We start from the raw sequence: 20,077 nt of genomic DNA on the forward strand, positions 1-20,077 counted from the left end.
TCTAAGGACAGTATGGAGAGAAGCTGGATGTGAACCTACTCGCTTGAATAGCAGGATGTGAGGGAAAGAAGCTATCCCTAGGCACACGTCAAAAGATGATCTAGTAGAAAGAATCTAAAATGACCTAAGGAGCTTAAGCACTATACAAACCCCCTTGATGTGACTTGTCATGCCTGAAGGACTAAACTTATTGATAGGAGTGGGGAAATCCAACCTGGTAAGACTGATTGATATTCACCGAATTGCTCTGCCTCTGTTTACAAGTGCCAAGTGTATGCCTAACAGCTAAGGCTAGGCTGGGAATTGTAAATAAGGGAAGAAATTTATTTAAACTACGGCATGACCTATCATCACCATGTTCACTGAAACAAAGTATTAGCTGAAATGATGTAGCTTGAAAATAATGAAATGTGCTAGAAGACAGTTTTATTAGGCATTTTCAGAGTTGGAGGGAACAAACCAAATCTGACTCTGAATCTGAAGAGTAGGAGAGCATTTAAGTGTAATGTGAATCCTGTTTCATCTTTATGAATGTAAAGAGCTAAACATAAGAGAACTTTAAGTGATTAGCTTAAATGTGCATATTCATGATGGTCCTGAGAAGATTGTTTTATTGACATCTGATTTACTTCCTTTCATATGTCTATTCAAACACTGTATTGAATTCTAACAAGTTAAGCAATTCCTCTAATTAAATAAAATGACTAAGGTGATGCCTTAAATTTACTTAGAAATGGATGCTTTGCTATAAGACTTAAGCATTTCAGCAAATACATTAACAAAACCATCTAAGGATAAAATTATTTTTGTAAACTCAAACCAGCAAACCGTGTAAAACAGCTGAGTTAGTTATTTGGGGTTATTTGAATATCTCACCACAATACTGTATTAATGTAAAATGTTCTTCATCTTTGCTTGTTAATCTCGATTAACAGGAAAATATCAGCATAAATATCTTCACAGGTTTTTTTTTCATCAAGTCATGCTTTTGTAACTGTCACCCTAGAATGGGAGGGGACATAAGCTCTTGCCTTCTTTCCAAGAAAACATTGCAGATTACCAAAGGAGAAGAAACAGCTAATACCCTGAATTGTCTGGAACAGACCTTTCTAGGCTTTTCACTGTCTTCTGCTTTCAACATTTTGAATTATTCATCATTTTTCTGTTTGACCTGTCTTGTTTCAAAGTAAAAGGCCAACAGAAATGAAAAACAACTGGAAATATATAACCACTTTCTTTTGAGTCACAAAAGCATGTCTGTAAGTGTACCTGTGTAGTGTGTAGAATAATTTCAGAATCAAAATAATATCTGCTTCTATCACAACTGTAAAATCTGAAAGAATTTCAGTTTTAAGAACTGTAAATAAGGTGAGTTTGATTTTTAATATAAATAATATTTCTCTATATCAACTCCCCTTCCCTTGTTGTTTGTAATTAATTTCTTATAATGATCCTCAGAGAACTTATGATTTAATTGCTTTTTCTAGAGAATAGTTTGTATGGTTTGAAATGACAGGTGGTTATAAGCTAATAAAACATATTCCCTAGACCCCAGCTTTAAAAGCTCCATGCAAAATGAAGTAAACTGGCTTTATTTTGCATTTTGACTGTATCAAATCCTCAATGGGCAGCCTCTCACACCAACCAACCAGCCAACCAAAACTTTCTTAATATCATACAACCTGAAAGAAAATACTAAGTTTTTCAAGACTTCATTGAATTTTATTTGATTCTTCCCTTTACTACAGTCTTTTTCCTTTATGAAAAGCAACATTAGGAAATCCTTTTTAAATTCTTTATGCAAATAATGTTTCATAGCAGGATAATGTGCAGAAAGATTTAATTGGTTCAAGTAATCAATTTGGAAAGTTTTGACAGCATGACCGGGAATTTTACTTAAGCAATAACACTCTTAATTGACAACAGATTCTTACAACAGTTCATCAGTTAAACCTGTGTCATCATTCACTGAGTTGTAAATTTTATGAGGACATAATGCTAGTTATATGAATATCATTTTTCTCGAGCTTAAAATATTCTATTCAACAAAAGCCTAGTCATCATGAATAGCTGTATGGTTTCTTGATAGATGGGTAGGTTAAAGAAGGTTAAGTAGATACGAGTGTAAAGTAAATAAAAGGGTGAATTGGGAGCATTCCTCTTACACACAGACATTCTTGATAACTGTTTACTTTAGCATTAATTACTTCGTTAGAAGTTTCCATCAAAACTGAAATTTGGAGTCTCAGTTCAAGTGGATAGTATGGCTACTTTAATGGTGTGAGAGTTTTTTTCATTTTGGCGAGAAGAATAAAAAAAAGGCTGGAAATTGAAAGTGTTATATCTCATCAGAGTACAGCTGTTATTAAAGGGGAAGAGATGTGAAAACAGACATGTCAAACACGTCTGAACAGACATCAAATACAATAAAAATCAGTATCTTGGACATTATACCAGCCCTTTGTCATGTCACTTCTGGTTTTCCTGCATAAGTTTGGTTTTCAAGCTGTGCCTGTTACTATCTTTACTAAAAAGGTTTATTTTATAAGCTAATTTTATAAGCCCTATGAAAAATAGAGCATATTGTAGTTGCAGTTTATTTCATCCTGAAGGTTTATGATAGTTTACCTCAAGTTTGTTTCTTTAATATCTTAAAAAAAAAAAAGATAAAAGAAGCACTTTGATTGGACTCAAAGGCAAAAAAAAATAAACAAAACCAAAACAGGTGCCATGCAGTTACACACTGTTATTTGCACTCTGTGTTGTCCTCTTACATAATTTTCTTTAAGTGATGATTACACGGCAAGTGCCTGTATAAAACGCATAAAGTCCTTGTCAATCTCCACAAAGACTCTACTTAATTGTAGGTCTAGAAAAAAAGTTAAGTTTATTAAAAATCTAAAGCCAGGTGATCCACCTTCACTTTTAAAATCATCTTTCACAGTGTTTTTAGATAGCTGTGCATTGATATCACATTGCTGACACATTATTTTGGGTAAGTGGAAAGTTGGTATGGTAGGGACATTTTCACAAGCAAATGATTATTTATTTTGAAAGACTATTAATATTTTTCAGTTCATATGTCTGTGCAAAGGAAATGTAATGTCAACAAAAGAGCAATGAAAAAATAATTTAAAAAATACTTGGTAGTTTTAATTCTGATTTATAGCATAAATATATGATATACCAGCCTATCTGAATTTATATTTTTAGGGACAAAATATTATGCATCAGATAAATAATTTAATGAATATATAATAATTCAAATTTAATTGGTGTAGCACATCTCTTTAAATATGCATATATAGACATGTCACTGAGAACTGTTTCTTTGTATAGCTTTGAAAAAAGAAATTCCTCACTTCAACACAATCTTCTTTGGTAATAATGTTGAGGTACCTGTGAAGAGTTAAGTGTCAAAAGAGACTCTAACTCAGTAATCAAAAAGCAAGAATGAAATTCTAAGCAGTCTGGAAGGACTTCAGTATAAAATCATAGAATCATAGAATATCCTGACCTGGAGAGGACCCACTAAAATCATCAAATACAACTCCTGGCCCTGCACAGGGACAGCCCCAAGAATTACACGATATGCCTGAGAGCATTGTCCAAATGCTTCTTGAACTTTGTCAGGCCTGGTGCTCTGACCCCTTCCCTGGGGACCCTGTTCCGGTGCCCAACCACCCTCTAGATCAAGAAACTTTTCCTAATATCCAACCTAAACCTCCCCTGACACAACTTCAAGTAATTGTCTTGGGTCAGTGGTCACTGGAGAGAAGAGATCAGTGCCTGCCCCTCCTCATCCCCTCATGAAGAAGCTGCTGAACACTTAGAAAAATGCAGAATTTCTTTCTAAATGCTGTACAAAGCAGATGAGAGAACTCTGTGAGTATTCACCTCAGAGTAAAAAAATATATATAGTCCTCCCCTGAAAAATCCAGATATGGTCTCTGGAATAACGGATCACTTCAACTGATAATTTGTTTTGAATAAAGCCCTGTTGCTTTACAAACCTAGCTTTGAAACTGTTTCATGAAAACAGCTTTAAATAAGGATTGACAGAACAAGAAGTAGTAGCTGAAGAATGTCAATAGCCAGCTGACAATNCATCTATAACTGGCAAAAGGGAAGTGAGTCTTCTTAATGTGATAATATAAGGATATCAAAATTAGTATGAGAGTCTGCAAAATGCCCTGCTGTAAGTATATTAATGCAAGAAATATGGGAAAGAAAAAAGTGTGAGACTCTTACTAGTTGGTAAAGTTTAAGACTAAATTGGTATAATAAACACGATAGGATAATTTCTATTATGGAATGTTAATATAAAATAAGCATAGCATGTACAAGAAAGGCAGCTAATGAAAATGAGGACTGTTGCTTTGAAGATCAAGGATGCATGTGCTTGCCAAGAGAGAAAATAAACGAAGGGAGGCTTTTTGGAAATCTCTGAGTAGAGATGAATGGGGAAGAGAACAACGGCGCTATCTGATTAGGATCTACTACAGTCCAAAATGTAGAGAAATTCAGGATAAGGCTGAAGAAATAGTAAAATTACTCAGCACACAGAGTTTGCTTTCAAAAGGAATGGGGGAGTTAGGGAAATGATACAGAAGGTTGGAGCTAACTCCCACCAACTTGGAGACATTGGATAAGAATGTAAAGGCCATCTTAATGTGAAAACCATAAATGAATGGAATTCAGGATCTGGTGGGGTTAGGAAATAAAATGGCATAAAAAGAAATCAAAAAATCAGACTCTCAGGAAGACATATATAGTCAGAGGGTTGACAGTTATTGCAGGTGAATGTAAGAAAAAATGATTTAAATTATAGGTGATCTTTTCTTATGAGCCAAACACAAAATAACTAAAAGAGAGATAGGCAGATGGGAAACATCTCTCAATTGTGAGATTTTCATAGTTCTCAGATGTATGGAAAATGTGCACAGGAAGCAAAAACTATATTAGCTTACTAGAAATAAGTTCAAAAGCACAGAGCAAGCACATAGGGACAAAAATCCAAATGTTTAGATGCAAAGTGGGGTGCAACTTACAAGAAATGGCATTGATAGTAAAGAAAAAGTATATTTATAGTAAAAGGAAAACTAAGAATATCATTGGTCAGCTTCTTCATGCAGAAGGAAAAGTATTGACAACTGATGCTTGGAAAGCCAAATATTTTAATAGCTTTTGGATCCTCATAAGACATTAAAATTTTAAGCCACCATTTGCTATTAGCAAAATTGGTGCAAAAAAGAGAAAGAGAAGTTTATAGAACAAAGGAAGAAGAAATGAGAGTACTTAAATAAAACAGATGTTTTTAACTCATTTGGTTCTGATAATCTTCAAATGAAATCACAAAAACGAAGCAGATATTTTTGGGCCTGAAAAATGCAAGAGTGATTTATTTATTTTGGAAAAGAAAGAAAACAGGAGGAACACACCAATTACATATAAAAAAACCCCAAACAAATAAAAAGTACATAGGCAAATAATCAACCATATCTAATCATCTGAAAGACAGTAAGGAGATAAAGAGCAGCCAACATGGACATATAAAGAAGAAAGCACTCTAACTCTGTATATATACATATATATGTTATACATATGAATGTTTTTTAATAAAATTGCTACAGAATTGTAGGTCAGGAGTTTGTTGTTCTTTTTGACCTCTCTGAGGATTTTTCCTAGCCATTAAAAATAGATTATGACATAGGACTATATAGTTAGTCTACATGTGGTTTTTTTTGGAAGTATGGTGCTACCTGAATTACTCTTCACATTTTTTCATTACATTTGCCTAAAATCCATTTGAATTTTTAAATTTCTTTAACAATAACTTTATCATTGCTTTGAAGAAAATAATAGTGTAGCTGATAGACAGATTGGTCCTTGAGAGATGGAAATGGAGAGCAATCGTGCAACTATTTTCTTTGTTTTCATTTTAAGGACAAATGGGAATCAAATGCCAGCATGAGGTAGTTATAAACTTAGTGAAATTGCTCTACTAATCTTGCAATATGCTGTCAAGATAATAATAGCTCTCAACATTTCTATTGATTTCTGAAAGAATTACTAACTTATTATCTAAAAGAATTCCTTATAACTGGTTAAAAATGAAATGAGTGTTTGAAACATCCACTATTTCAATAACTATGGTGAAAATTACCCTTTTATTCAAAAAGAAAGCAAGAAAAATGAGAAGTAGCATGTTATGAATGTGTCATCTTGCGTTACACAGACATAAGGTGGACGCAAAGTTCCCCGTGAACCACATACCTTTTCATGAGTGTGTACTCTTGGAAGTATTCAGAGACTTTTATTTCACAACTCTATCTGAGGCTTCAAAATTTATGTTTTGGCCACTTTGGACCAAACTATAATATGCCTTCCTGAGACAGAACTGTAATAAAACAGTGCTCTTTGGAGCAAAACCAATAGTATTTCTTGGCTTCAATTTCTCTCTTTCCTTCTCTACCATCAGAGAGCTCTGGAAGACAGAAATCATCCCACTAGAAAGTATTAACTCAAAAAAACATTTATTAAACAAAGTATTTTAACAAAATACTTTAACAAAAGTACATTTGGCAAGAACTTTATCTTTCACTCTCTGTAGTGCAAATTCAGTGAGTGAGTTAGGAATGAGGATAGCACCTACCACCTAGATAGAAAATGTGTGATTTCTTTGAAGCTGATCTTTAGGTCTGTGGGCTGAGTAGGTCTTTTTTTGCTCTAGGAAGAAATACATCTCTGGAGAAAATTTTCAGACAAATTTATTACTTTGAAATTGAAGTTATACTTCTTACCTTGTCTCATTTTATGTTGTAGAATTACCTTTTATCCAAAATCTCAGGTTACCTATTTTACTTACACAATGCAACACTTAACTACCAAATGGAAGAGTAGCTGTCTTAACACATAGTGTAATTTCTGTGGTAAGAACTGAAATCTTATTACAATATTTAAATACTACATTAGTTTTTAGATGAGTTGCTTATGTTTAGGTACTTGCTCCTCATCAGTTTAAGTAGTTTATTGGAAAATATTATAATGCTTCCTATTGTAAGCATAATCTGATATATTATTTCCAGTATTATGCTTTCTGTGCTCCTGATGCATTGTGGTCCAACTTAAGGAAGGTGTTTAGAGCACTTGGTAATTTTTCCTGCGTCTGAAAGGATATTTTTTACCCCAATTCTGCTTTGGAAAATTTCACTCCTTAACCTTGATAGGTTAAGACTCTCTGTTGTGAGGGGTGGGAGTTTCAACCCTCTCAGACTATCACCAGCTGCGCATCCACATTTGTTCAGTAACAAAATACAAGTACAATTATCTACACTCAAGAAAAAATTTACATGCCTATGTCAACAGAGGTTTTGAGCCATAAATCCCAGTTTCTGCAGACATGAAGCTCAAGATCATGTGTAATTACTGAGATCTGGGCAGTGTGCACGCTCGCATCATTGTTTCCAGATCGCTTTGGTACGTGGCATCTTAAGGCTCAAGACACGCACGCTGTGGGGAAAATGGGAGATGGCCACGTGTGGAAAGGTCCCACGACAGGTATTACCCGTCATGCAGCACCATGTGTATGCACAGCACGTAGGTTGAATGCGTCAGCTAAGGGCACACTGGGAAAGGGCTGCAGTGCTAAAACCTGCTGCAGAATCCATAGGCTCACAGCAACAGGCAGGTACATAGAGGCATCTACACAGGGGCAGGTGTCACAAGTAGGACTTTCAATCTCAGTACATGAGATACACCAAGTCTGTGCTTTTTGTTATCTGGTGTTACTTCCTCTGCATTTGCCATGTAGCCTTCAAGTCTTCAGTCTTGGTACCTGCCTTGTCTTATTCCTTGTGTATGGAAAATAGGCTTCTACCTTGAGTTGCTGAATTTCATGGACTGGACATTGAACAAGTAGGTGCCCCTTGACACTTTGTCCAAAATGAGTTTTGTCATGGTTGCTTTTTTATTCCAATCCTTAAACACTACACAAGGGGAATTAATATCTGGTTATGCTTTTAGACTTTTAAATTTTACAGTGATCTGAAATACATTGGACCTAAATACCTGAAGTACTAAATTAGGAAGTACTTTTTAAAGACTTTAAAAGACTTAGTTTTCTGCTTGCTGTCAAAAAAAATCAAAAAACCTTATAAATTTTTTCTGCTGTTTCTAAAGAGTATATCATATAAATGTTTACCATGGCATTTAGTACACCATGCAAAAAGCAACACCACATTGACCTTATTGGAACTTATTCTACTTATTAGAAGGAATGTTCTGTTTTCAGAATTGGCACAACAAAAACATTTTTATTTTATTTCGTGGTCATCTGTGTACTGCTGGATACTGTTTTGAGAAAAAAAAAAAACATGGCTAGCAAATTGGACCAGCTAGGTCATGATTTGTGTCAACATCAGGTTTTCATATTCTGCACAGTCATGTGTTACTGTGCTTTGTGTGTTATAGTTTCACTGTACAATTTTCACCACTGATGTTCATTATTTAAATGAGACAAATAGGCTATTGTCAGGGACTGTGATCTTGGTGACATTATTATTCTGACCTATCATGGCCTGTCTTGGAAGTCTTGCAGTAAATGAAAGGGTTCAGGCAGTCAAGGTGACAACAGACCCGTCCATAAATCAAACCTTCAGACATAATGATAAGTTTTATTAAAGAGCAAATGGATTTCTTGACATTATGACTTGTATACAAGAGTCAGTAAATGTAAATGTAGCCATTTATTTAAAAAGATAAAACTGATTAAGCTGTGAGACTAATGGAAAATACTGCTGTACCTTTTATTTTCATTTTTCTTATGTTGAATATGCAACTTCTAAAATACTACAGATGGATGATACACACAGAAGCCCACTTCTTCTAAAAGACAGCAGGAAGTTAAGTTGATAAACATAGCCACTGGTAGAGATCAGTGGCTTAATTAACTCCATGCTCTAACCATTTTTATTTGACATAAGGCTACATGCAATTATTTCATGCTTCAGAAAGGTTCCATTATATCTGAATATGTATGCTAATATGAATTCTTATGAAAGCTTTAAGGTAATTTACTCTTAGTGCTTTCTCTTTAAAACATTTGATCTGAAATCAGATAGTCCAACGGTAGGAAAAATATGTTAAGGAAACTAAGATGTTCTTATACATATACTTGTAGCTTTTTATATTCTCACTGTACAGGTTTAAATTTTCCACACCCATAAAATAGAGAACTCTATATGCATAATAAAATATTACATATTGGAAAACAGTGTCAGAAGACTTTTTTTCCAAAATCATTTGATATTAAAATATATGAGCGATGAAAAAGGTATGGTTTGTGTACAATATACTTTTCTGTGTAAAAAACAGGAAGAAATGCAGCAAAAGTGGTAAAAAGCTGCATTTGGATAGTCAAGTATAAAATATTTATTTTTGAATATTACAAGAAAAATATGAATTCAATCTGAATCCTGTTTATGTCAAGCATCTCCAACTTTTCATCAATTAGAAATTATTTTACTGTAAAAGTTTAATATGAGTCCATAATCTAAAAAATGCAATATCTTATCATCATCATCATCCATGCACTATAAGTCACTTGAGAAGTGTTCACAGCACTTGTCATGCCAAATCTAGTAACGAGAATTTTCCCTCCTATAAAAGGCAAGTGCTTCAGCCACACTGCCCAAGTCACAGAAGGCAAAGGCAAGGATTGGGAGGATGAGAACCACCCACTGTAGAAAAAGATCAGGTTCGAGACCATTAAGGAACCTGAAGGTGCACAAGTTATAGGATCATAGAATGGCTCGGGCTGGAAGGGTTTTTAAAGATTATCTAGTTCCACCCCCACCCCCCCCATGGCCAGAAACACCTTTCACTAGATCAGTTTGATCAAACCCCCATCCAACCTGGCCTTGAACACTTCTGGGGATAGGGCATCCACAGCTTCTCTGGACCTGATGAGATGCATCTGAAGGTTCTGAGGGAATTGGCAGAAGAAGTGGCTAAGCCATTATCCATCATATTTGAGAAGTTGTGGCACTCCAGTGAGGTTCCCCACTGACTGGAGAAAGCCTGACCAGCAGGTCAAGGGAGATGATTCTTCCCATCTACTCTGCTCCTATGAGACCCCACTTGCAGTATTGCATCTTGTGGTGGGGCCCTCAACATAAGAAGAGCATGGACCTGTTGGAGCGAGTCCAGACGAGGCCATAAAGATGATCAGAGGACTGCAGCACCTCTCCTATGAAGACCAGCTGAGAGAATTCAGATTGTTCAGCGCAAAGAAGAGAAGACTCTGGAGAGACCTTCCAGTACCTAAAGGGGACCTACAGGATAGTTGGAGAGGGACTTTTTACAAGGCCATGTAGTGATAGGACAAGGGGGAATGGCTTTAAAATGAGAGTAGGTTTAGACTGGATATTAGGAAGAAATTGTTTACTGTGAGGATGGTGAGACACAGTCACAGGCTGCCTAGAAAAGCTGTGGATGCCTCACCATTGAAAGTGTTCAAGACCACGTTGGATGGAGCTTTAAGCAACCTGGTCTAATAGAAAGTGTCCCTGTCCATGGCAGGGGGGTTGAAACTAGATGATCTTTATGGTCCTTTCCAACACAAAACGTTCTATGATTCTAGGTTACTTGGAGAAAAAGTTTGTAAAAGCTAGGAAGTTCCCAACGCAGAAAAAATTTGAATACTTCTAAAATGCTGAATATAGTCAAACTGAATTAGAGGTTGATTTTAAAATCTTTGACGATGAAAATGTATTTTTGAAAGGAACTGAATGAAAGCCACATGTATCCTGGGAAAATTAGAAAAGGAAAGGAAACTTCTCAAAAAAAAATTAAGAAGCTGAAACTGATAACTGAGAAAGGAAGAATTATATATCATACAGAGAAAAGGGCAGTGGCTTTTATTTAGGTTGGCTGTCTATGACTACAATGCGAGGGGAAATGCCTGGCCTTCATTCTAGAAATTGTTTCTGAGACTGCAAATGCTTTTTTAAAGCTGAAGCCAGTGTGATAAAGTGCTGTTCTTTCACCAGAAAGAATGTTTGCTTACTATTTCATCATCCCCTGGAGGCACAGAGAAAGAAAATAAGCACATCAGTTGTCATTATGACAGGATAAAAATGGAGCCATCATATTTCAATAACACAATGCAATGAGCAGCCCCATCGAGTGATGAATTATGGACTCTCTCTTTCACACTCAACTGTAAGTTAATATTATCTCCCCAGGATAATTAGAGTGAAGTTCAATTACTGACCCTGAATTACCGTGTGGGCCACTCCATGGGTTCTGACACAGCGTTTTACACATTTATCTTTTCACCTAATGCGCTAAATCTGCATTGCTCAGGTGATTAATCATACTGGGTCCCATCTAGCTCACACTATTCTTCTTATATGGATTGGCTGGTCCCTGGAGTCCCCTTGAGCACGATATGAGAAGGTCTATTATGCTGTGTTTTTCTACCAATTTATGTTCCTTCTTGTGTTTTGAAATTGTGGTCACTTCTGATGTTTGCCCAGAAAAGCTGATGGTAAAAATACAACACTTTCAGATAGGGAATTATCCGCCTCCTTACCAACAAGGAGACAGATAACTCAGTCAGTGCAGGTAAAACATACCTATAAAATTCCAGTTGAAACAGAGAGCTCCCTTTATTTCCATGTGTAAAGATGAAAGAAGAGAAATTCACAATATGGCTCTGGAGGCGTTGATCAATTTCCTGAAAGCTGTGCTATTTCTTTCCCTTGTGAAGAACATTCCACTCTTGATCTACTTACTTGGAATAAATCCCTTGCTAATTTTTCCTGTCTTTTTAGGGCTGTATTTGAGTAACCTTAAATATCTCTCATTTAAAAAAAACAAAACCAACCAACCAACAACAACAACAACAACAAAAAAACCAACAAAAAACCCCACAAAACAACAAAAAACCCAACCATTTTTATTTATAATGCAAATGCTATAAACAAACCTTTAGAGTCAGAACCCTTAGCACAGCTTATTATAATTATGCTTTCAGTAGCCCAATGTCTTGCCAAATATACATTGGTGATTTAAGAAAGCTTGATAATTCCACCTCACTTAAGGAAAATCCTGGTTTGCTCTATGAGCGGTCTCAGTGAAATGAAGAAGAAGGGATTAAAAGAAGAGAGTCAAAGGATCTGGATAATCAGCTATCTAAAGGATAGAGATTCAGGTCATATGCTGGGAGGAATAAAAGAGAATGAGATCCTCTTTTATATCACCAGCCATAATACTTAAATCTCAGGTTGCAGGGCATAGGAATAAGTTGTAATTCCCTTACCCACAGGCCAGGGAAATGGGTAGCAAGGAGAAATGAGAAGCAGAGAACAATTTGGGCAAGTGACTACATATAACACAGAGATCAAGACATTATTTCGTACCAAATTCGGGCTAAAGCAAAAAGCTACACTTCAAAACACAACAGAACCAGGAAAAGAGCTAGACCTCAGAATGGTATCTTATTCTCTTCCTTGGATATAACGTCCCTAGGTTAGATATCAATAATATGACATCAGGGAATAACTGTGCTTGCTCTTAGCAAGCAATTTCATATTAAGCTATAGCCAAATTTGTTACAGAGATTATTACCTTAGCTTAGAAGTATTTTTGAACCTCCCCACATTTTTTGATTTTAATCAGCTTCAGATCAAATTTTATAGGTGTTTATGTTTTCCAAACAGATCCTTCGAGTTCTAATTTTATCTCTCTTTTGTCATAATTTCGAAAGATATAATTTCTATTAAAAAACAATAGTTGCTACTAAACTGCTTCTACACACAAAGGAAGAAAAATAGTAAATGTAATGTTTGACAAATAACAATTAAGAGAATAGCAGAAAAAAACTAGGGATGACAATATCCAGTCTTCATGAAAAGGATGGAAAGCAGCTAGAAACAGAATAAAACCAAGGAGGGAATAAAACAATCCTTTAACTTTTTTACTGTGTGAATTGTACTGTTTCTTTGGATGACCCAATTAAATTTAGTCAGCAAATCCTTAAAATACTATACATCCAAAACAATCAGAAATCAAAGCTAACATTGTGACTAGTCATGAGTTTATAACTGAACTGGTACAATTGTGTAATGATATATTACACCTGCTGAAACTCTGTGAGTTTTCCATATTGGTGTGGTGGAACTTGCTGGCATGCTCTGAATTTCACATTGATTTATTTTGCATTTATTTTTATTTCAGGGTCAAAGCAAAGTTATGGGCCTTGTGTCCATAAAACTGTAATCAAAGCAGCCATAAAGGTGGTGTGGAGGAAGGAATATGGTTTTCATGTGAGCGTAATAACAGGCTGGTATTGCAGCAGGCTTTTTGGAGGAGGGTAAATACCTTCAGTACTCATCAGTAGTCATTTTTAATTACTGTTGCAACACAAAACAGTTGGAAATCTGACTTCTATAGGATGCTGAATATCTCTCATGAGATTTGCAGTACTTGTAACAAAGTTCTGCACTTTCCCTTTCCCAGGTTATATCTATATATTTTTTCAAGAAAACCCTTCCTATTCCTGTTTCTCTTCCGGTTCTTCTTTCCCTCCCCAAGAGGATTCGGCACTGTGATGCAGAGGAGGCTTTAATGATTCTCAGGTGATCTCAGGGTCTCTGATTGTTGAGGGGCTTAAAGCTGACATTCCCCCAGTCCCTGTTCTGTGCCAAGGGCAGGTCAGAAAGGCAAAGGAAACTCTATCTAAGAAAATGCAAACATCAACCTCTTTCCAGCTTCAGGCTGTAATACAAGACCCTGTCTTCCTAATCACCTGGAGAAGCAAAACCAGAGTAATGTAACAGTTTTAATTAGACCTTTCGTATGATACTAGTCCTTTTTTTCAAGAGGGACAGGGAATGTTTTCCACAAGGATCTGTACTTTTACTCAGTATGCATATCTCTGCCTTTCCTAAACTGTGCACTGGAAAATCTGTGATATTCGTTTTTCCAACTACCTGTAGCAGTCTGATCACAGATCAGTCTAGATGATGTGCTTTAGCACAGCTACAACTATAAATGACAATTTTTCAATCATTTGATACGTCATGTAAATTTCAGCAGATGATCTTTCTGGACATGAGTATGCTTTGATGAGCTTCATTGTTATTTTTTTCTCAACATAAATATCTATAATTGAGAAAATCAACCTTTTCTATCCCATTCTCCCGGCTCTGTCACTTTTTTGTGCACTCAGGCTCTTTTAAATATACCGCTGGCTTGAAAAGCAATCCAGCATTGGGCCTTAACTGTCAACAAGTTGAACTTCAAGAGTTACATAGTTAATTTTAACAGCCAGAAAACCATAGCAAAGAGGGTTTTCCGATGGAGCCAAGCCTACAGAGCTCTGTGTTGGCTCACCTGACAACACTGTTACTATTTTAGTATTTACTATTTTAGACCATAGAGGTACTGGCTTGAGTCAGGCAACTGTGATGTGAGGAGCCACTCTGCAAACCCAGGCACAGGATGAGAGAGATTGCTAATTGGGTAAGTCTGGCCACCATCTGGCAGTTGTAGTCTCTACCTAAACTCTCCAGATGCAGCTCTGAGCAGCTGTAAATAAAGTCTTTCAGCAGTCAAAGGTAATTTATATTAGATATTTTATTCTACTAGTTAAAGTCCAGAGAATTTTGTGTGTCTGACAGCCTTCTGTGAGCCAGAAGGAAGAACACAGGGAGGAAGCAGAAGATGGCACTTAAAACTATACTGCAGTTGTTTTCAAGACACTTGAATCACTATGCCAGCAGTTCAGTCACATTTTCAACATGCTCTTGTGAAAGCAGCTGTTGAACTTTGTCCAGCATGTGTTAGCATCTGAAAAACATACACAGTTTGTGCGTTTCCCCCATGAGGTTGACACCATCTATTAAAAAAGACTTAAAATTAAGGATGACGGTTATGTCATAATGCTACTGATAACACCATGAAATGTAGCAGTGGATCGATCCTTTTCTAATGCTATAATTGAGTCTTAATTTTCTTTTATTATCTATCTTACTGTATTCCGATATTTTTATATTATTCTTGACATTTCATGGGGTTTTTTTACACTGGACAGTAATCTTATTCTTCATCTTTCTCTACTTATTCTTCTTTCTGGGAATCCTCTCCAAGAGTTTTCTGTTATTTCTTTTTTATCATTCTTTTCCTTTTTCTTTTCTTTACTTTTCTTTTTTTTTTTCCCTGTTACTAATTTTTACCAGCTTAATTTTCTGCTGCTCAGGCCTACATGCCCACAAAAAAATTTCCTACATTCAAAAAGCAGCAATTGTTTTGCTGCTTTATCTTTGAAACCAAACAAGCACACTCTGAAAGCTCCCCAGTATCCACTTAAAAGTGCACTGCCCAGGAATGAACCACAAACAAGCATGCCTCCTGGAAGTAAAAGTTCCCAAATACTTCCCTACTCAGGTAGCCCTCCATTGATACCCAATTTTTTTCCCCTTCCTTCCTTTTTTTCTTCTGTCACTTTATTTTCTACCCAGTATATGCCTATGTCCACCCAAATCCATGTCTACATTTCTGCTCTTCATTTATTTCAAACTTCAGCCATATCTGACCAGCTCTTATGTATGGATGGATTGTAATCTTTCCTAAATCTTTCCTAAAGCAGGTGTTAGTGTGTTGATTGTACTAAAAAAAGCAAACTCCTTCCCTGTCAATAAGAAGAACAGCATGTGCTATAGCTCTTTAACTGAGCTAAAATTCTATCTCATAAGCGGTCCCCAGGGTTTCTTTTAGTTCCATCCAGGGCCACTTGCTCAGCACATTTCCTCCCTGAATCAATAATGCAATACCTGGGCTGGATAACAAAAAGTGGAATGCCACCTTTTTTTTCTTTCCCCCCCCTCAGACTTTGAGTGTAACCAGACACACTGATTAGATCCGCTTTATGAAATTCCGTGTTACAACCAAATTAGACTTTTGGTACAATACCTGTCCCAATGAACGAATATGTGTATGTATCAGGCTTGCAGCTGAATTTCTCTGTGAAGAGAAAATTTCTGCCTGAAAAAATTCCAATTTCTTTCAGAAAACTTTTGAAAGAATTGAAAAGAAATGTTGTATGCCCAGTACCAACAAAAGTGGTTGTGTGGATAAGGTATATAACCCCATAAGAAAATTTCCATATAGCAATATTTTGTGGGTGGTAGTGAGAAGAATTCCCTTGTCATTCAACAAAATCTGTATTGAAATTGCTTTTACGTAGATCTACCACTGTCTTGCCCTCCCTTTTACAAGTTACCATTAAAAGACTGGGAACGCAGGCATTTATAAACAGGAAACCTTTTCTTTTTCCAACTCAGTAGTCTCATCACATCCTTAATAATACTATAAAGCAATTGTTGAAGCTTAGTTCCACAGATTGTTGCAATATCCCTTGTTAGGACCAGACTGACTGCACTGGCACTAGACAGCAGAGGTGCTCTCCTTCTTTGGGATGGATTAATCCTCAGACACAAAGCAGTACACCATTTTAGGATGACGCAGGCTGCTCTACAGACTGCTCTGAAATCTGATGCAGAGGAAACGTAATGATCTGGCCCAAACTGTTTCCTACGTCCTTTAGATGGTAAAGATGTATTTTGGATAGAAAGAGGAATATATTTTCCTCAACAGCAGGCGCTGCAGCTCTGACTAGTCCTCCCCTAGATGCTAAAGACATTCTGGTCCCATTTAGTCAAATTGGTGCAACAATACCACGTTGGCAGAGATGTTAAATTCTAATTTTTCAGTTAATTTTCTTTGTCTCACACATACTCATATACTAACAAACAAATAAACAAAAACCCCACACCAAACCTTCTCAATTATTTGCTGGCTTTTACCAGTAATGCAGCTTTGTGTGCCAGTACTTCCTAAAGCACAAGAGCTAAAAGGATATTTTTTAACATTCCTGTTCACTTACATGATAGCTTTATTACCAGAGGGGTATTTATATTCCTCCTTTTGATGATACTCCCTGGCACATCTTCAGTGAAATGTAAATAGTGAAATGTCTGATTCTTTAGAATCTTCTAAAGCATCCAGGACAACTTCAGAAAGTCATTGTAATAAAAGACTAGTTAAGAACTAAGAATGCACCTACAGTATCCATTTCTTCCTCAAACAATGGATACAAGACTTTGTCAGCTATTCACATTTTATTTTATATTTTTACAATTCAGCTCTGAAGCTGTCTCAGGCTGGAGTCAATACTACAGTGTTTTCAGGCACGCATTTTTTTAAGGAGAATTTATGTCACCATTGATTCTTTTGATTCTTTATAACCAAGAACCAGCCAAAGCATACTTGCTTGCAATACTGTGTATTTATTGGTATCTGTAGTATAGTATGTTTTATAGGGTTGGTTAATCCAGGAGAAAGGTTAGTCTAGCTTGACAAGACTGAGAGAAGCATTGAAAGGGAGAAGCATTGAAAGGGAGATCAGGTCCTATAGGATTTCTAAATATTTAGAATTGATTGATTGATCCTATGTAGAGTACAATCTAATGGACTTGATGAGTTAATTTATTCTTCAGTTTTTCTCAGGCTCTTCTTCAATAGTTTAAAACCTCTGTTAGTTTACATTAAATCATATGTTGCAGAAATTCAAGGTCTGAAAAACTTGCTTAGAATTTGTTTCGTTTTCTTTCAGTGGTAAAGTCTGAACTGCAAATTGATGAGCATTATGGGAAATGAGTTCTGTGTTTCCTTTGAAAAGAAATACCACAAAGCATACCATTTACCATCAATTATCATATAGTAAATTAACCTAAACAATCAAGTCATCCTTTGATATTATTTCAGTAGCTGACTGGCATTGTCACATTTCAGAAAATTGAATTCAGCTTTATGAAACATATGTTTAAAAGTTGTACTCTTTCAATAATTATGCTATAACATCCCTATTTTATGCAAAGCTAACTAGATATTGTCATATTAAAATAGCAAATCCAATTCATTGCTTATGAAACACATGTTTAAAAAAATAAAAGGCACACTTTAATTATTTCAAGAGTGTTCAGACTGGCTCACCAGCCTACTGAATATTGCATTTGTTTAAAACTCAATCATGCAAAATGAAGACTCGATTTGAAAAATTTTAATAAAGATAACCAGACTATCATTATATCATTTGAATGCTAATCGGTGCTTTCATTCAGTGGAGGGAGCAGCGATAGTGTCAACTTTGCTGGAGGCTCTTTATTTCGCAATAAAAACATTTACATTCTAATGATTTTATTAAAGCATAGTAGCTGTCAGCATCCCCAGATGACTCCCTGGCAAACTGTATCAGTTATCAACTCATATTGCCTTTATCAAAACCACCCAGTGGTGAGTCTAGGCCTGCCACAATGAGATGTCTATTGCTCGGAGAGCTGGTATTTAATCATTTCTTCTGCAGTATTGTTCTGCTTACAGTGCATAAATAAGTGCTTCAAATAACCCCAGAGTGCTACTGACAATGAAACAAAGTATCAGTCCTATTTATCTTTCCCACATTCTTCAGAAACCTTCTTCACCACTTCTTTTTTTCCTCCCTTTTTTATTATTTTGTTGTTGTTGCAGGCACTTTTTTATTCACTCTAACCTATCATCATTCAAAGCTCTGAATTTCCTCACGATGAGCAGTAGGACTCACAGATAGAGTCACGGAAGGTGATATTTTTTGTGCTAGGAAGTGATATAATGAATACTGGAAACAACTGGATTAGAAGTGATAGGTGGACTCTGAAGCAGTGTTGACCTTAACAGAAAAACCTAGGGGGAAGGGAAAAAAAAGCAACCAAACCCCAAGATTGCCATTTTATGTCTCAAAACATAAAGAATATTCCTTATGTAGAGAGAGAAGGGGGAAAAATGGTGGAGATGGTAAGCACAAGATTGTAAACCTCCTGGGCAGACCTTGTCAACTTTCTGCTAAGGGACACTAAATATAAATGGATTTGTGCTATACATTGTCAGATATTTCTTTTCCTGACTAAGCAGTGCTGATGTGAGGACAGCTCTCTTAATGGTGACAAAAGTGTGTCAGTCCCCAGCATCTATACACGTCTGTTTTTTTTAAAAAAGAATCTTTCTCTGGCTTTCATTCACTTTGTTTTTCACTCAAAAAACCAGCACAGATAATAGTGCTCTGAGGAGTCCTTTTTCAGCTGAGCCAAGTAAAACCATCTCGATCTTACTGCATAGAATATCACTTAATTTGGTGGCAGTAAAGATCTGTCTTTGGATTGTAGCTGAGTAACTGCTTGGGATAATTTTTAAAACGTTCAATAGAGATTAGCTGTAAATGTTTGTTTTGTTTTAGTGTTATCCCAACTTGCTCTGACAGATGGCAGAGTGACAGTGTACTAGGTGGGGGCTTTCAAGTTCGGTGTCCTAACATTTGACGTTCTGCTTAAACTGCTGAATATCGGTTCTGATCCACTGGATGTTTTCCTTGCAGAAATGTCATCACATCCTTTTGGTTTATGGCAGCTGTCCATCTATACAGTGATATTATTATCCACTCTCCAGTAAAGTGTTTAGTATCAACATCAGAATGCACCATGCAAATCAATAACATATTGTTGTAATTACATTTCTTGGGCTGGAAAATCAAATACTGTTTGCAGTATTTGGCTGAACTGGCATAAATATGCAAAATCTACTCGGCTGGTCTACTGGTAACAGATCTACTTCAAATCTAGATCCAGATTTTGTTTCTGACTCTGCTTCTGATTTGCTCTGCAGCCTAGGGCAAATCACATTGCCTCCATCTGTAAAAGCAGATGATAACTGATCAAAGGCACCATCTCTGACTGGTGTGTGTAATCACAGCCTAAAATGAGGACAGATTTTGAAAAGACACTTAGAGACAAGCAAAGAGAGTCAGCACTGCTAATGCCTGAATAAGGGATGGATATGACATCTAGACTTGATCATGAGTGCATTTGGGAATACTATCCTGACTGGAAATATTTTGTGGTAGAAGGAAGTGTGATTTTGGCCTCCAGTCCTGTTTCTTCCAACCTCCCTCAATTTCACATTCTCTTATGAGGTTTTAAGA

The sequence above is a fragment of the Lepidothrix coronata genome, unplaced genomic scaffold (genome assembly GCF_001604755.1).
Source record: "Lepidothrix coronata isolate B3197 unplaced genomic scaffold, Lepidothrix_coronata-1.0 Scaffold40, whole genome shotgun sequence".
In the NCBI taxonomy this organism is placed as follows: Eukaryota; Metazoa; Chordata; class Aves; order Passeriformes; family Pipridae; genus Lepidothrix; species Lepidothrix coronata.